We start from the raw sequence: 16,940 nt of genomic DNA, 5'->3' as shown, positions 1-16,940 counted from the left end.
AAGGGATCCTACATCAAATAAGGCATTACAACAAACATGGTGTTATCTTAGTAAAAGAAATTACATCATTAGAAGAGAAAAGGGAAGAAAACCAAACATGAGATTGAGATTAATACATCTAGGAGGAGGTCGTAGACATCACTGTGATAATTTTGCGGCCTGGGGAGCAAAGGATCCATGGTTTTTATATGCCTTCAACTCCTTGCGAAGACCCTGCAGCCATCACAATCATTCATGACACAAAGAGGGGAAACAGACACCTCAACAAGATTCTTGAGGAAGTGCCCAAGGAAAGAAAAAAGAACGTTAGGTCTGAACTGTAAGAACATGCTCATAAATATGAATTGTCAAAGGCAAGATGAAATGCGAGAACAAGCACTGATGAGTAATGATATACTTCCTTTCTTTGTTGTTGTTAGCCCTTGTTTTTCGAATATACATCGAGGCACTCAGGTTGTACTCATATCTACAACCCAATCTCGTAGCTCTTTTCTCTTTACAACCTACAGACAGATTGAACAAATGGAGATTGCTATATGGTGGACTACCTACAGATTACTAACTTTACAAAATACCTCGCATCCTCTCAATTTCTGATCCTACGGAATTCATTGTCATTAGGCACCTTTTGACCATTATATCCAGAATCGAACGATTTGGGGTATGCCAGAGGGTTTCAGAATCTCCTGAGAAGCACCAAATGCTTTATTTCACTCCAGTTTTCATCATGACCATCAAATCCTGATCATGCAGTCAACAATGCCGTGCCTTTGGTGCCTTTGTTGCACAAAGGCAGAGGATATGCATCCCTCAGTTATGTATGCTAACGCCTAGATCATATTCCATCTTGTTGGCACATGCAATCAGGCATTGGGAAGGTGTATATGGAATCATTAGGTTTCCTGAATGCGATGCCCCTTATGTCACTATGGTGCAGTATTTCCAGCATGTGGTGCTTGAATCGACTCCATCTGCAGTTCAAAGAAACAATTTGAGTTTCATATACCACTATATCCATTTACACGTTAAGCAAAGATGGGCAAATATTTAGAGCATGTATGTGAAGGTCAACTCGGAGATGTATTTCAATTTGTTAACATGGCTAATGCGTTCCGAAAAGTAGGCAATAGCTACAGTCTTGGATGGTGAAGGAATAACAAGGGCAGCGAACTGCTTCAGCAGTTTGATTTGGTGAAAGATTCCAGCATATACTCAAAACTGAAACTGATTCGGTGTGATTTGTAATACTTTGTTGACGATATAATGGCAGCTCAAACTGACCTGATATTTGGGTCGTCAAAAGATAAGACCAGCTTCCGTTTGTCGGGTTTTATTGTCTTTGCATTCCCTCCTAACAGGTAACGCCTGTGTCCCATCAAAAAGTGAGGGAAGTTCCCCCCTTGAGTCGTCACAAACACTTCGCTCTGAACACAGACGGTGTAATCTAATGCTGCTAACCGAGAAGAGTACCCCTACAGAGAATAGGTTGGTGAGTAACGGTATGAAGATTCAATGTGAATTGATGAACAGTTCAATGCATGCATATTCATCTGACATTCAGAACGACATCCAGCTAGGCTGATGGGCTGGCTGGCGGAAACAATACCTCAAACTCAGCAAGCTCTTCAGACAATGCAAGAGTGTCCTTGGTTTGTAAAAGAGGGAACATCTGGCGAAGGGGAGCCATGTATTTTGCAGCATTGTATATTTTACCGGAGGCAACGTAGAGGAAGGTTGTATTGTCAAACCCCATGCCTCGCAGCATCATACCAACCTGCTCAAATTCAGTCAGTTAACATATTAGCTCTAGTGAGTATATTTACATATTTGAAAGCTTCTAAATTTGTTCTGAATGCTACTAAAGAGACGCAACTGATGGCACTGAACTTAAAGGTTATTATTATTGACCTGAAGCATCACAAACTAAGCAACAAACATCAATTCTAGTATAACAGGCCTATTGTGATGTTAATTAATGTCCTGAAATACGAATGCATCATTGGGTGTACATATATCCACACAAGTGCTTTAACCAGTGAAAAAATTCCTATCCTCTAGAGGAGTAAGTGGGCATTTCCCATCCCTTCTGTTTGCCTCGGGATTGATAACTCGACCAGGTCAGTGAAACTTCCCTCTCCAGCTCCTTTCACGGGCATTTTCCATTTCAATTTTCTCCTTCCAGCCACCATATCCTAAACAGTGTGCGCAAATTTTAGTGTGACGGAAGAACTATGTAATAGTTAACTCACAAGAGAGAGTATATTGAGACCTCTTTGAAACGGAGATGCACCGAGACATATTTCCCACCAGCCAAAGAACTCTTTTTCATCATTCGAACAACCATATTAGTCTGCAAGAACCCTTATTGGTTCGACAAACCGTAGAGCCTCGTAGTTTACCAAACACCTCAAGGCCTGGATATTCGATGGAACTGACTGAGCCAATCTATTCGAGAATGGGGCGATGCGCACAACCCTGCATAGAATAGATATATAATGAAACCCATTCTCAAACAAGGCCTCTCCTATTATTTCTGAGGTGGTGAGCGTTTACCATACCCTAACTCCATTCGGAAGCACCTTCTGAACATAATGGTCTCGGGATGAGTAGGCTTTAGTTTGCATATTTGGTATGCTGCTTATATTATGATTGAAACGCAGCAGGACATCTTTTGGGAGTTCCTTCACAACTCTTACATGTTGTCTGAGTGTCCCAATAAAACGATCTTCATAAAAAATATCACTAAATTTGCTGAGAAACAAAACATCAGGAAGAACCAATACATATTAGAACAAAAAGTAGAATTTCAAAAATATTCACGGGTTTATAACTAACAGAAGTGAACTTTAGAAGTCAAACAAACTGCTCTAGACACTAAAACACCGAGCAAGAGACAACTGCTCCAGACATGCATCCATCATATAAAAATGCAATTATTTATCTAATGTTAAGAAACAAAGCAGTGAGCAAACAAAATAGCATTAGTTACCTAGGATCGCGCCAAACGCTATTCAAATGAAATATTGGGATCACAAGAGTTGCATTAAGCAAGCTGGCCACAGCAACTGCATCGCAGATCTGTATTGAGAAAAAAAATGGAACTGCACTGTCAATAATTATTACTCAGCATAGTGTGAAGGTTCTAAGGACTTTACAAAATGAGACATCCACATCACAGCAAATGGTAGAGACCAGAGCCTAATTCTCAAGCTCTCAGGTCAGAAGAAATATATCTCTCAACAGAAGATCTGATGGCATGTGACCAAAAAGATGAAAGCAAATATCGGTGATCTTTGGATGAATAATACACCTATGTATGTACAAAGATAGTACTAATGCCTTTCCAGTACAAAGTTATTGATGAAAGCCGTCTCAATCAAAGTGATAGTACATGACTTCAAGTTACATAGTGGTGTCAATGGATTCATACGGCACTGGACTTTTTTATAGGTAATAGCAATGGTATTGCTTGCTTGCTGTATCTAACGTGGTCCAGGAACTTACAGAAAGACGTTGTTGATTCAGACCACCATTTGCTTCAACTATGAGATACCCATTTGAAGTCGGCAAATCTGTAAAGAACCCAAAAACGATCCAACCAGTCAGGTATTTAGCTTACTCCACTCCTCGCGGCGCCCCTGCGGCCAACACAATCATCATGAGACAATGTTTGGTATCTTCTTGTAGGAAATGGAAAAAGCAAAGAAAGAAATAGCAGATGCAATTGCCAACAAGACTATACTCACTTTCATATGATCTGAAATAAGAAAAATTTGCAAGGGGCGTGAAGGGGAGAAGGATTTAGAGAAGCTCACCTTTTCTCACCCGTCCGCCTTGCACGCTGCGGTCAGCCGCGAGCTCGCCTTCTCTCCCGTGCTCTCCCCTCCCCCGACCCCCTTCTTCCCTCCCGTCGCTCTCTCAGTTTTCAATCTGGAGCGGGAGGGACCGACGGAGCCATCCAGCGGCGGCGGCTGCGGTGGTGGCGGTGGCGCCGGCATGGGCCTGACGCGACCACACAACAGTCAGACAGGGTAGGAAGAGAGGTTGCGAGGTGGATCTGGTGGCGGTGATGCCGGGGCTTGAGGCGGAGAGGCGCTAGTCGCTGGGCCTCGCCGCCGCCCGCCGGCCTCCTTTTTATCTCCCTTCTTTCTCTCCCTCGTTGTCCTCGTCTGCCACTCTTTGTCGCCCTTTGCCTGCAGGTCGGCGCCGTGGTGGGGATCCGGGAAGGAGGAGGGGGCGGAAGGGAGGAATGGTGCGGCGGCTGTGAGAAGGAGCGGGTGGCTATGGATGCGGTTACTGTGGGGATCGAGGGAAACGGGGGCTAGGGTTTGGGCGGCGGCTGGCACGGGACTGAGAGGAGGGAGGAGGAGGTAGGAGGAGGGAGGGGGCCGACGACACGGCGGAGGAGAGGAGGCGGCCGAGGCGAGCGGGGAGAAGAGGGGCGGCGACATGTGAGAGGATGGAGGGAGCGGGGAGGAGGGGACGAGCAGGGCTGGCGGCTAGGGTTTTGAAGCGCGGGCGGAGCGGATTGGCAAATTCCCTTGGGGACACGAACAAAGTTTAACCAGCCAACGAGCGTGCGAGACGAGCCCATCAGTCATTGGCCAATGAAAACAACCGTGAGGTGAAAATCGAGTTTGACCGTTCTGAAGATCTAACGGCTTAGACGTGTCCGAGAGCCAGATCTGGCCCACGAAGGCCCAAGCGGGGGAGCCTTCTGGAGGTGAGTTGGCTAGCCTCATTATTGTTTTAAATAAAACCTTGACTTCTTATGCTAATGGTATATATGATTACTATGATGTGGAACGAATAGAAGAATTTGTTGATTTTGAGGGTGCTTATGAAATTGAATATTTGTTTGAAAAATATGAAAATTTTGATGATGCTGTTTATAGACCTGAAAATTTTTCTATACTTAAATATTTCTATGAGAATTATGAATATAATGTCGATATTAATGAATTTATTGAGAAAGTCTCTGCTGTTCAAGAAGAGACTAATATTTTACAGGAATCTATGGAAGAAGAAATTGATGACACTGTGAGCTCATTGGATAAAAAAGATGAGGAGGAGAGCAAAGAACAAAGGGAGGAAGAGTGGGTTAGCTACCCGTGCCCACCTTCTAATGAGAGTAACTTTTCAACTCATACATTGTTTAATTTCCCTTCGTGCTTACCGAAGGGTGAATGCTATGATCCCATTGATTCGTTTGAAATATGCTTTTTTGATAAAATGGATGCTTGCTATGCTTGTGGCCATGATGCCAATATGAATGATGCTTATGGAGATGAACTTGCTATAGTTTCTTATGTTATGAAAGAAATTGTCTCTATTGCACCCACACATGATAGTCCTATTATCTTTTTGAATCCCCCAACTACACTATATCGGAGAAGTTTGCTCTTATTAAGGATTACATTGATGGGTTGCGTTTTACCACTACACATGATGATTTATTGATGAATATAATATGCATGTGCTTGCTGCTCCTACTTGCAATTATTACCAGAGAGGAACCACATCTCCGCCTCTCTATGTTTCCAATACGATAAAATTGCAAGAAACTATTTATGCTATGCATTGACCTTTACTTGATGTGCATGAATTGTTCTTTTATGACATGACGATGCATAGGAAGAGAGTTAGACTTCGTTGTTGCATGATATATGTTGCTTTGTGCTCAATACTAAATTACAAATCATTGCTAATTAAAATTGGCTTTGATATACCTTGGGATCCGGGTGGATCCATTGCTTGAGCACTTTATGTCTAGCCTAACGGCTTTAAAGAAAGCGCCTGGGAGACAATCCAGAAGTTTTAGAGAGTCATTTTATTCTATTGAGTGCTTTTATAAAGTTTAAAAACAAAAAATATAGAGGGGAACCTGAAACTTTTTCAAAAAGAAAAGTGGAAGTAAAAAAACGAGCACCGTTGAAGTGGGGGAGCTCCTTGAACTTTCTTCATGCCCATGGAAACTTTGCAAATCTTGAATTACAGAAGCTTTTCAACAAAAATAATTATCCCCTTGTACAAATCCATTGTATTATAAAAATAATGTGCCAAAATTTGCCTTTAGGATGATTAAATTGCTTGTTTGGTATGTATAGTGCAAAAACAGGAACTCTGTCTGTGGTGCGTGAATTTACATTTTTTTACAGGAATGTCAAAAGTTTATGAAATTTTTACACAGTACTGCTATGCAAATTTTTTATTTTGTCCTAATTTTTCAGAATTTTTGGAGCTACATAAGTATGGTCAATGTTCAGATTTCTAGAGACTGTTCTGTTTTTGATGCATTGTTTTGCATGTTTTGATGAATCTATGGACTGTATCGGTGAAATAAGTTGTGGTGAAGTTAGAGTACAGTAGTTATAATGCAAAAATAAAATATGGATGGGTTTGCAACAGTATTTAAAGTAGTGATTTGCTTTATTATACTAATGGATCCCACGAGGATTTTGTGAAGTTTTGTGTGATTGAAGTTTTCAAGTTTTGGGTGAGATCACGATGGATGAAGGAATAAGGAGTGTCAAGATCCTAAGCTTTGGGATGCCCGAGGCACCCCAAGGTAATATTCAAGGACTCCCAAGCAACTAAGCTCGGGGATGCCCCGGAAGGCATCCCCTCTTTCTTCTAATGACTATTGGTAATTTTACTTGGAACTATATTTTTATTCATCACATGATATGCGCAAATTCTTGGAGCGCCTTTTGTTTTTATTTTTCATTTTTCTTTTATGCACCATGCTGGTATAAGATAGTCCTTGGTTGAATAGTTACTTTGGAATCAACAATATAAGATCTGAATTTATCACAAGCAAACACAACTGCTCAAAGTTCTTTTTCAGTAGTAGCATAATTTCGTTGAGCACTGTCTAGAGTTTTGCTAGCATAATGGATAACATTTAACTTCTTATCAACTCTCTGTCCTAGAACAACACCAACATCATAATCACTAGCATCACACATAATTTCAAAAAGCAAGTTCCAATCAGGTGGCTGAACAATAGGTGCAGAAGTTAAGGCTTTCTTAAGTGTTTCAAAGGCTTCTACACAATCATCATAAAAACAAATGGAACATCCTTTTGTAAAAGATTTGTAAGAGGCCTAGAAATTTTAGAGAAGTATTTAATAAATCTCCTACAGAAACCAGCATGACCGAGGAAACTACGAATACCTTTAATATCTTTAGGACATGACATCTTCTCAATTGCATCAACTTTAGCTTTATCCACCTCAATACCTCGTTCAGAAATTTTATGCTCCAAGATAATACCTTCATTAACCATAAAGTGACACTTCTCCTAATTCAAGACAAGATTAGTTTGCTCACATCTCTGCAAAACTCGATTAAGGTTGCTTAAGCAATCATCAAAAGATGTTCCATAAACAGAGAAATCATCCATGAAAACCTCAACAATCTTTTCACAAAAATCAGAGAATATAACAGTGATACATCTTTGAAAGGTAGCAGGTGCGTTGCATAAACCAAAAGGCATACGTCTATAAGCATAAGTTCCAAAAGGACAAGTAAAGGTGGTTTTCTCTTGATCAGGTTGTGAAACAAGTATTTGAGAAAAACCAGAATATTCATCAAGGAAGCAAAAGTGTGTGTGCTTAGATAGTCTTTCCAACATTTGATCAATAAAAGAGAGGGTAATGATCTTTTCTAGTTCCTTTATTTAATTTTTCTAAAATCAATTACCATTCTATAGCTAGTGACAATTCTTTGTGGAATAAGTTCATTTTTATCATCAGGAACAACAGTGATACCTCCCTTCTTAGGGACACAATGAACGAGACTTACATATAGATTATACCTGCTTCCAGAAGCTTTAATATTTAGCTTCTTACCACTTCTTTCATTTTAGGATTCAAACGTCGTTGGTAATCAACAATCGGTTTAGCATCAGGTTCCATATTAATATTGTGTTGACAGAGAATGGGACTAATGCCCTTAAGATCATCAAGAGTATACCCAATAACAGCTCGGTGCTTCTTCAGAATTTTCAATAATCTTTCTTCTTCATGTTCTGAAAGGTTAGCACTAATAATAACATGATATATATTTTTCTCATCAAGATAAGCATATTTCAAAGTGTCTGGCAATTGTTTTAATTCAAACACAGGATCACCTTTAGGTGGAGGAGGACCTCCTAGAGTTTCAATAGGCAAATTGTGTTTAAGCAGAGGTTGTTGTTCAAAGAATATTTTATCTATTTCATTTCTTTCACGCAAGTGCATATCATTTTCATGGTCGGGCAAATATTGTTCTAATGGATCAGTAGGAGGCATGGCAATAGAAGCAAGACCAATTGTTTCATCCTTACTAGGTAATTCTTTCTTATGGGGTTGTCTACTAAACTTAGAGAAATTAAATTCATGAGATTCATCACCAAAGCTAACACTAACAGTTTGTTTATGGCAATCTATAGTAGCATCAACAATGTTCAAGAAAGGTCTACCAAAGATAATGGGACAAAAGCCATCTTGTGGGGAACCAAGAACTAGAAAATCAGTAGGATATTTTATTTTCCCACACAAGACTTCAACATCTCTAACAATCCCAACTGGTGTGATGGTGTCTCTATTAGCAAGTTTAATAGTAACATCTATGTCTTCTATTTCAGCGGGGTGCTATATCATTCATAATTTCTTGATATAAGGTAAAAGGAATAGCACTCACACTAGCACCTAAGTCACGTAAACCATGATAACAGTGATCTTCTATTTTGACTAAGACAACAAGCATGCCAACAACAGTCTTGTTTATCTTTTTCATCAGGTTTAGCAATTCTAGCAGCTTCATCACAGAAGTAAATAACATCCCATCAATATTTTCTACCAGGAGATCTTTAACCATGGCAACACTAGGTTCTACTTTAATTTGCTAGGATGTTTAGGTGCTTTAATATTACTTTTGCGAACCACAGTTGAAACCTTAGCATGTTCCTTTATCCTAACAGGGAAAGGTGGTTTTTCAATATAAACATTAGGCACAACTAGATCAACATTGTAAATAATAGTTTCATCTTTGACTATGACCATTTTTTAATTTTTTATTTAATAGGGGGATGATATTTAAACCACTTCTCCTTAGGGAGATCAACATGAGTAGCAAAATGATTCACAAAAAGAGGCTACTATCCCAGAGTCAAGTCCATATTTAGTGCTAAACTTGTGAAAAGCATCGGTATTCATACAAGATTTAACACAATCAAACTCAAGATTAATACCTGACTCTTTACATTCGTCAGTTCTCAATATTCAGAGTTGTGTTTAATTCTTTCTAAAAGATCCCACCTGAATTCAATAGTCTTCTTCATAAAAGAACCAGTACAAGAAGTATCAAGCATGGATCGATCATCATGAGAAAGCCGAGCATAAAAATTCTGAATAATAATTTCTCTTGAGAGCTCATGATTGGGGCATGAATATAACATTAAGCCTCCCCCAAGCTAGGGCGATACTTTCTCCTTCACGAGGCCAAAAAGTATATATATAATTTCTATCACGATGAACTAGATGCATAGGATATTTTTTGGGGTGAAATTCCAATTTCAATCGATTCTAGTTCCAAGATCCAATATCATCGCGTAGCCTATACCATGTCAATACTTTTCCCTTCAAAGATAAAGGGAAAACCTTCTTATTAGCTTCATCTCCGGATAAACCTGCAAGCTTAAGTAATCCATAAATTTCATCCACATATATCAAGTGCATATCAGGATGTTCAGTTCCATCTCCTGCATAAGGATTAGCTAGCAGTTGTTCTATCATACCCGAAGGATTTTCATAACCAATATTTTCAGTAGGTGCAGTAGGTTGAGGGGCAACTAATTGTGGTTCCGGTCGACGTGAAGATACCCCGAACAAACCCCTCAAAGGATGGTTCTCCATAGTAACAAGTGACAATAAATTTCAGCACATAGTAATAATTTTTCCTTACCAATTTCCACTTATCAAGAGCGCTTCACTCCCCGGCAACGGCGCCAGAAAAGAGTCTTGATGACCCAAAAGTATAGGGGATCAATAGTAGTCCTTTCGATAAGTAAGAGTGTCGAACCAACGAGGAGCAGAAGGAAATGACAAGTGGTTCTCAGCAAGGTATTTTCTGCAAGCACTGAAATTGTCGGTAACAGGTAGTTTGATAGCAAGATAATTTGTAACGAGCTAGTAATGGTAAAGGTAAATAAAGTGCAGCAAGGTAGCCCAATTATTTTGTGGCAAAGGACAGGCCAAAACGGTTTCTTATAATAGGCAAAGCATTCTTGAGGGTACACAGGAATTTCACCATGTCACTTTCATCATGTTGGTTTGATTCGTGCTCGCTACTTTGATAATTTGATATGTGGGTGGACCGGTGCTTGGGTGTTGTTCTTACTTGAACAAACCTCCCACTTATGATTAACCCCCTCGCAAGCATCCGCAACTACGAGAAAAGTATTAAGATATAATCTAACCATAGCATTAAACATTTGGATCCAAATCGGTCCCTTACGAAGTAGCACATAAACTAGGGTGATGTTTGCTTGAACTACGTCGGTATTTCCCCAAAGAGGAAGGGATGATGTGGCACATAAACGGTAGGTATTTCCCTTAGTGATGAGACCAAGGTTATCAAACCAGTAGGAGAACCACGCAACACCACGTAAACAGCTCCTGCACACAAAGAACAAATACTTGCAACCCGACATAAGAGAGGGGTTGTCAATCCCTCACGGGTAAAAAGATAGATAAAATTGTAGTAGATTGGATAAATAGATCTCACGGGAATGTGATATAAATAAATAACAATAAATTGCAGCAAGGTATTTTTGTATTTTTGGTTTAATAGATCTGAAAATAAAAGCAAATAAAAATAGATCACGTAGGCAAATATAATAAAGAAGAGACCCGGGGCCCGTAGATTTCACTAGTGGCTTCTCTCGAGAAAAATAACAAACGATGGGTAAACGAACTACTGTTGGGAAATTGATAGAACTTCAAATAATCAAGACAATATCAAGGCAATGATCATTATATAGGCATCACGTCCAAGATTAGTAGACCGACTCCTGCCTGCATCTACTACTATTACTCCACACATCGACCGCTATCCAGCATGCATCTAATGTATTAAGTTCATGGAAAAATGGAGTAATCCAATAAGAACGATGACATGACATAGACAAGATATATTTATGTAGAAATAGACCCTATCTTGTTATCCCTAATAGCAACGATACATACGTGTCGGTTCCCCTTCTGTCACTGGGATCAAGCACCGTAAGATCGAACCCATCACAAAGCACCTCTTCCCATTGCAGGATAAATAGATCAAGTTGGCCAAACAAAACCCAAATATCGGAGAAGAAATACGAGGCTATAAGCAATTATTCATATAAGAGATCAAAGAAGACTCAAATAACTTTCATGGATAAAAACATAGATCTGATCATAAACTCAAAGTTCATCGGATCCCAACAAACACACCGCAAAAATAGATACATCATATGGATCTCCAAGAGACCATTGTATTGAAAATCAAAAGAGAGAGAGAGGAAGCCATCTAGCTACTAACTACGGACCCGTAGGTCTAGAATGAACTACTCACACATCATCGGAGAGGCACCATGTGACGCCCGGATAATTAAGCTACAGTAATCCCTCATTAATGGTGCCATGTCATCACATTACTGTTGCTAATCCTCACTTTATCCAAATCATAATTCAAATTCAAATTCAAATTAAAGTCCAAAATTCAAGTTTCTCAAACATGCAAAATAAAATGTTCAAAGTGTGGCAAATATTCCATAACTAATTATGGTGGTGACCCAACACTTATGTAAAGTGTTTAAATCCCCTTTTGTGAATATAACAGTGGCTTCAACAATCATTTAAATGCCTTTCCATTTATGAAAATTTCAAAGAAACTCAAAAGCCTCCCAAACTTTTTGTGTCAGTGCTGGTAAATGCAAGGTATTTATCTGGCCAAGTCCCACATTGTACAAAATACATTTCCTAGCTAAAAGAAAATGGAAAAAGAAAAGAAGCAAAAGAAAAAGAAACCCCCCTGACTCCCAATGGGCCTAGCCCAACAGACCGACCCAGCCAGCCCAATCCCCACCCCGGTCGATCGCTCTGTTCCTCCGACCAGTCGCTACAGGGGCTCGTCCCGCCCCAGCCACCTCGCCGGCGTCGATGCCAGGAGGGGATAAGGACCCCCCCGCCCCCTCGATTCCCTTGTCCGCTCTCATCCACTCCACTCCCCTCGCTCTCTCTCTCTCGCCCACGCGCTCGTTCCCCTCCTCAGATCCCCTTCGCCGAACACCACCATGGCCATGACCGAGCTTGTTCTCGCGGCCACCGCGCCCTTCGCGCGGCTTCACCATGCCCGTCTGCCTCGCCGTGGACCGCCTCGTCCACTGGTGCAACCCGTTGGAGACGGGGAGCACTGCAGCGCCGGAACACCGTCATCGTCCTCCTCGGACCACCGCAGCTCTGCCACCCCGATCCGTCCTCTGCGCTCCTAAGCTGTCGACGGCCTCCGTGTGCCTCTATGGTGAGGCCCTCGTCCGATTCCCCTCGATTCCCATCTATTCTGGCATTCTGCAGTTCAGTCCACAGATACAACCCTTCCATTTGATACCAATGCATACTTAGTATAGATCTGATGCTTGCGAGTACTTTGGATGAGTACTCACGGTTGCTTTGCTCCCCTTCCCCCCTTCTTTCTTCTTTCTGGTTGTTGCAACCAGATGGTGGATTCCTGGAGCTAGATGCCACCCCAGTTGACTACTACTACCACCCCGAGGGTGCCTACTACTACATGGAGCCCGCCGACGGCCAGGAGTAGTTAGGAGGTCCCAGGCAGGAGGCCTTGCCTCTTCGATCGTTGATGTTTGTGCTAGCCTTCTTAAGGCAAAACTTGTTTAACTTATGTCTGTACTCAGATATTGTTGCTTCCGTTGACTCGCTTATGTATCGAGCTATGTATTCGAGCCCTCGAGGCCCCTGGCTTGTAATATGAAGCTTGTATGACTTTCATTTGTGTTTAGAGTTGTGTTGTGATATCTTCCCGTGAGTCCCTGATCTGGATCATACACGTTTGCGTGTATGATTAGTGTACGATGGAATCGGGTGCGTCACAAGTTGGTATCAGAGCCGACTGCCTGTAGGAATCCCCTGTCCAACTCCTTGGCCGAAGTTGAGTCTAGTCTTTGAAAAACTGTTTTACTAACATGGCTGTGTGGCTTACGGGCCCACGTCACCATTGGGTGGTATTAGGATCTTTTACTCCTCGTCTATACTCTGGGACTCTGAAGTCTCTTCTATTCGGGTTAAATGATTTGCTAACTCTAACAATAGGATCTCGTGATCACATCCACCCGGAGATTCGTTATACGCCTTTTTTGAATTCAGGGTATGATCTGCTTTACAATGTTCACTGACCGTAGGATCCTTTCATCGAGGGCACCCTGCGTCGTCACTTGATAACCCCCTTGCCCCAGAGGTTTTCCCCGATGTTGATGTAGCCTTTGCTATGTCCCATTGTTGTATCCCTCCATTGCGTGCATGCGTGCCTCCTAGTATGTCTAGGATGTTTCTCTTGTCCGAACTCATACAAGCAGCGTATAATTGGCTCTATATATATCAGTATGTCTTCAATGACTACTGCTTTGTACATACTGCGCCTTTGCTCACTATTCAAGTTACATCTTGAATGACTCCATACACTTGCTCCACCCCTTGCTAAACTACCCCTGTTGCATTTAAGCGGGATGGTTAGATCCGCTGGTCATGGCCATCAGAATACATGGCCGAAATGATACAACAGTTTGATGCTGAATCGCCAGTTCATGGAAGGGGTCATGGCTTTTCCCGCGCCCCAATATGAATCAACAACCAGCCCCAGTGGCTCTGCAAGACTTTGCACGTCTCAACCCTGTCATCTACTGCAGCTCAACTCAGCCACTAATTGATGCTGATGATTGGCTCCGTGACTCGAGTTGGAGTCTGCTGTTGTAGCCCCTACTAACTATGTCACCTTCGTGGCTTACTACCTAAAAGGTCCCGCTTCTCAATGGTGGGACAACCATAGGCGTTCCTTACCTATTGGAACCGCCATCACTAGACCAACATTCCAAGCTGCATTCCGCAGGCCAATATCGAACCACCAGGCTTAGTCCCAATGTCCCCGTTGAAATTGGGTTGGCATTCCACATTTCCCCCATTGTTTTGAAGTCTTCCTATGTTGACCTCATTCTGGGAATGGAATGGTTGAAATCACATACCACTTCTATCATTTGCGCCACTAAAACCGTCCATCTACTACATTCTTCAAGTGTGATAGTAAGCTACCATGCTCATCTTGTTCGAAATGTCGAAGCACAGATTTATTCCTTGAATGCGTTAAACGCTTCTCCTCTTGTGAGAATTGAAAATGCTCCAGTCATTTCTGAATTCCAACATGTCTTTCCAAAAGAACTACCCAGTCCATGACCTTGAACTTGCTGTCGTTAAAATTTGCACTAAAGTTGCGGCGGCATTTCCTTCTTGGTAATCGTTGCAAGACCTTCACCGATCATCAAAGTATGAAGTAATTGTTTACTCAGCTAGATCTGGATCTCCGTCTACAGCGGCATATCGAAACAATTACAGACTATGACAATGGTATTCCTTATATCCCTGGCAAGGCTAATGCCATGACCGATGTCGTGAGTCGCAAGTTTTATTGCAATAACCCCATGGCTTATAAAGCTCAATCCCTGCATGATGATCTCTCTTACAGAGAGCATCTGATCCGCGTTCTTGTTCAAGTTGAACGTCGCACCCATCTGAGGACGATCAACTTTCTTAAAGTTCAGTGGTCAAATCATTCTAAAGATGAAGCCACTTGGGAACGCGAGGATCATCTTCGAGATGAATACCCCGTTTTGTCTCCTTCTACCTCCTAAAATCTCGTGACGAGATTTCTTGTAGTAAAGGAGAATTGTGACGCCCGGATAATTAAGCTATAGTAATCCCTCATTAATGGTGCCATGTCATCACATTACTGTTGCTAATCCTCACTTTATCCAAATCATAATTCAAATTCAAATTCAAATTAAAGTCCAAAATTCAAGTTTCTCAAACATGCAAAATAAAATGTTCAAAGTGTGGCAAATATTCCATAACTAATTATGGTGGTGACCCAACACTTATGTAAAGTGTTTAAATCCCCTTTTGTGAATATAACAGTGGCTTCAACAATCATTTAAATGCCTTTCCATTTATGAAAATTTCAAAGAAACTCGAAAGCCTCCCAAACTTTTTGTGTCAGTGCTGGTAAATGCAAGGTATTTATCTGGCCAAGTCCCACATTGTACAAAATACATTTCCTAGCTAAAAGAAAATGGAAAAAGAAAAGAAGCAAAAGAAAAAGAAACCCCCTGACTCCCACTAGGCCTAGCCCAACAGACCGACCCAGCCAGCCCAACCCCCACCCCGGTTGATTGCTCTGTTCCTCCGACCAGTCGCTACAGGGGCTCGTCCCGCCCCAACCACCTCGCCGGCGTTGACGCCAGGAGGGGATAAGGACCCCCTCGCCCCTCGATTCCCTCGTCCGCTCTCATCCACTCCACTCCCCTCGCTCTCTCTCTCTCGCCCACGCGCTCGTTCCCCTCCTTAGATCCCCTTCGCCGAACACCACCATGGCCATGACCGAGCTTGTTCTCGCGGCCACCGCGCCCTTCGCGCGGCTTCACCGTTCCTGTCTGCCTCGCCGTGGACCGCCTCGTCCACTGGTGCAACCCGTTGGAGACGGGGAGCACTGCAGCGCCGGAACACCGTCATCGTCCTCCTCGGACCACCGCAGCTCTGCCACCCCGATCCGTCCTCTGCGCTCCTAAGCTGTCGACGGCCTCCGTGTGCCTCTATGGTGAGGCCCTCGTCCGATTCCCCTCGATTCCCCTCTATTCTGGCATTCTGTAGTTCAGTCCACAGATACAACCCTTCCATTTGATACCAATGCATACTTAGTATAGATCTGATGCTTGCGAGTACTTTGGATGAGTACTCACGGTTGCTTTGCTCCCCCTTTTCCCCCTTCTTTCTTCTTTCTGGTTGTTGCAACCAGATGGTGGATCCCTGGAGCTAGATGCCACCCCAGTCGACTACTACTACCACCCCGAGGGTACCTACTACATGGAGCCCGCCGACGACCAGGAGTAGTTAGGAGGTCCCAGGTAGGAGGCCTTGCCTCTTCGATCGTTGATGATTGTGCTAGCCTTCTTAAGGAAAAACTTGTTTAACTTATGTCTGTACTCATATATTGTTGCTTCCGCTGACTCGCTTATGTATCGAGCTATGTATTCGAGCCCTCGAGGCCCCTGGCTTGTAATATGAAACTTGTATTACTTTCATTTGTGTTTAGAGTTGTGTTGTGATATCTTCCCGTGAGTCCCTGATTAGTGTACGATTGAATCGGGTGCGTCACACCCCAATGAGGATGATGAACCCCTCCGTGATGGCGTCTAGATTGGATCTGGTGGTTCTGGAACTTGCGGCAGCTAGAATTGATTTTTGTCGACTCCCCTAGGGTTTCTGGAATATTGGGGCATTTATAGTGCAAAGAGGCGGTGCGGGAGGCCACCGAGGTGGGCACAACCCACCTGGGCGCGCCTGGGGGCCCAGGCGCACCCTGGTGGGTTGTGCCCCCTCGGGGCACCCCCGAGGAGCTTCTCCGGCCCATTGGGTGTCTTCTGGTCCATAAAAATTCCACGAAAAGTTTCGTTGCATTTAGACTCCGTTTGATATTGATTTCCTGCGATGTAAAAAGGAAGCAAAAAACAACAACTAGCACTAGGCACTATGTCCTGGTGTCTTGTGCTCACCTCGGGGTCCCTCTTCAGTACTTCTTTGGCCCACTGATGTCTTCTTGTCCAAAAAAAATCCACAAAAAGTTTCTCTGCGTTTGGA

At 42.5% G+C, this 16,940-nt stretch overlaps 1 pseudogene; it reads right to left on the bottom strand.

The window, feature by feature from the left end:
* Positions 1 to 382: 382 nt before the first annotated feature.
* The window catches only part of LOC123171088 (O-fucosyltransferase 9-like), a 32,517-nt pseudogene continuing 15,959 nt past the window's right edge, over positions 383 to 16,940 (bottom strand).

The sequence above is a fragment of the Triticum aestivum genome, chromosome 7D (genome assembly GCF_018294505.1).
Source record: "Triticum aestivum cultivar Chinese Spring chromosome 7D, IWGSC CS RefSeq v2.1, whole genome shotgun sequence".
Lineage (NCBI taxonomy): Eukaryota > Viridiplantae > Streptophyta > Magnoliopsida > Poales > Poaceae > Triticum > Triticum aestivum.
This window is presented reverse-complemented; position numbering and strand designations above follow the sequence as displayed.